This window comes from Silurus meridionalis, chromosome 20 (assembly GCF_014805685.1).
Source record: "Silurus meridionalis isolate SWU-2019-XX chromosome 20, ASM1480568v1, whole genome shotgun sequence".
NCBI classification, from domain to species: Eukaryota; Metazoa; Chordata; class Actinopteri; order Siluriformes; family Siluridae; genus Silurus; species Silurus meridionalis.
In genome coordinates, this window is record NC_060903.1 from 16116454 (window position 1) to 16119340 (window position 2887).

The following is a 2887-nucleotide window of genomic DNA, read 5'->3' on the forward strand; positions in this document are numbered from 1 at the left end:
AGTTACATTTAATGTTATGGAACATCAATGTGATGAGTTGTGATGAAAATGTAAAGATTATAGAAGAAAAGCCCAAACTAGAGCCAACGTTGCCCCAAGGTAACCTTTGAATTATCCTTAATTGGAACCTTTTTTAGAACTTTTACAGAAGTCTGACAGAAAATCCAGATCGAACTCATCCCGGGGAAGTGGGAGCTCAGTGGTTAAGGCATTGGACTTTGGATCTGAAGGTCACAGGTTCAAAATCCCACCACCACCACCAAGCTGCCACTGCTGGGTCCTTGAGCAAAGCCGTAAAAAAACCCTTCCATGCTCAGTTGTAGGTCGCTCTGGATAAGGGCATCTGCCAAATGCTGCAAATGTAAATCCAATGGACATTCTATAACATCCAATGTAACTCCAAAAGGTTAGGAGGTATGACATGTTCATTAATTCAACACAACTTGTACATTTTAGCAAACTGATGTGGTATAAAAGGAATAAACACGTCAGTATGTTGAACAGTGTCTTTGTTGGACTTTTTAGTTTTTTACCCCAGAAAACCCTGTCATGGTTTATAAATGGTTTATGTTATCAGAAAAATATTACGTCTTTATTTTATTATGATACTGTTAAACGATTCATAAACGGTCATTTATCACGTTAACTATGTAAATTGCTCGGCATTGAAAGTCCCAAAGAGCTCCTTTGAGCAAATCACTTAAATATTCAGTCTTTAATTCTACGTTCATGTAAAATCATTTTTGTTTTACTTCAATCGTCGTTTTCATTGTTGTAGTTTGACCCGAAACTGCTGTACGATACGCTAGACGCGGTTTTATATTTCAAAACCGAAAACAATGTGTCTCTTAGCAAAAAAAAATGATGCAACTCGAACCTACAAGTTAATATATAACTTGTTTTACGTGCAGGTTTGTGTATCGAGGCCGCAGGTTACATTTCTCGATTAATATTACAGGATTTTATTACAATATAATAACATCGATGTTTTGATACTTTCGTTAACTTCTGTATTTTATAATATTCAGTTTCACATGGTTTTACTGCGACCGACTGGAGTTTCGTAAAATATTATCGTTATTTTACGAACAACTAAAACTTACTAACTTACTTAATACAGGGTTTAAGTTGGGTTTAAATTCCTTGGTTGAATTGCGCAAAACTTTAGAATATTGCATATTGGCATAAGGCATATTGTATCCTCGTGTCAGGAAAAACTCTTTAAACAGCATTTTTTTGTAACTACCACAATCTGCAAGCATTTCTAGGTCAAAGGTTTAATGTAATCGCCCAAAAAACCTTGAATGCCAGTGTAATTGACAAGATTGTGATCTACATAGAGGTCTGGAGGTCATGGGAATAATTTTTTACACCAAAAACAAATCCTTTCTGAGTGTTAACAGTGATGCTGTTTGCAGTTGCTGGTGTGACTTCAACTCTAACTCATCAGCTATGTTGTAAAACGGAGAGAATATGGCGGAGAAACAGCAAAGCAAAGAGGACCATATATAGTGAAAGGGGACGATTGCGTAATGGTTTGGAGTAAGAACGTTGCTCTGAAGCTTGTCGAGTGTTCAGACGAAATGCCCCCCTCAAATGATGATAGTTAATAGATTTACGATTAGGCAGGAAACACATGATCGCAAATTTTTATCGCAACGCAATCGAGAATTGAAAGAGTGTAAAAGTGAGGAATGATGGAGTTCAGGATCGCAGGTTGAAATCGTCGTGATTTCGGATCTTGAAGAAATCCGTGTTCTACGATGCTTGACTTTAATGAATTCAGTCGAAATATCTTCATTGTTTTTAGGTGTTCAAAATCACATTGCTAAATACACTATATGGACGAAAGTTTGTGGACATCTGATCATAAGATTCACAACTTCTTTTTTACACTTAGTTCCCATGTCCTGTTATAAAAACTCTTCTGGGAAGATGTTCCACTAGATTTTATGGAGTTTGGTACTGATGTAGGTGAGATGAGGAGGCCTGGGGTGCGGTCAGCGTTCACATTCATCATGTTCAATAGGTCAGAGTAGGAGATCTTCTACACCAAATGTAAAGCATATCTTCATGGAGCTGGCTTTGTGCACAGGGTTTTTGTCATGCTGGAATCCGATACAGTCGTGTTGCTCCGACTTTGCAGTACAGTTTGTGGAAGAAGCACACAGTCGGTGTCCCAATACTTTTGGCCATACTGTGTATGTTCGAAAGTTTTAAATGCAACTTTTCTTCCCCCCCATTGTGTGTGTGTGTGTGTGTGTGTGTGTGTGTGTGTGTGTGTGTGTGTGTTTTGAAAATAATTTGTTCTTTTTCTTATAGAAAAAAGTTATGGTTAAATGTAGATGTGGCATAGCAAAATGTGTGTGTGTGTGTGTGTGTGTGTGTGTGTTATAAAAGAAACCCTGAGTTTCACAACATTGTTGCTGGAGGTTCCTGTTTATCATTGCTTACTCGAACAGCCAAAGGCTGTGTTCCAAACCGCAAAATTCAGCACTAGATAGTGTGTAACACTAATAGTTGTCCAATGTCCAATGCAAAACAAATTGAGTATGTGTTAGTTGTTGTTGTGTAAATACACGTAATTAACACGATACTAACTAATTATACCAATCCACGGGTTTGTACTGGGGTTCGTGTGGAAGTGTGCGGTTTGGAACACAGCTCATGTCTCTCTTCGTCTAACAGGCGGCACAATCAGACGGTATTAGTTAGTGCGGTGTGTGTGTTTGCTCTCAGGAGACAATAAGGGGACAACACACACACACACACACACACACACACACGTGGTCGGACCAGTTTAGCAGCCCTGGTTTCAATCAGGAAATCCCCCTCCCCCCCGCCCCCCTCTGTTAGTTCTCCTGCATTTCTTGATTTCTTGTCGTTT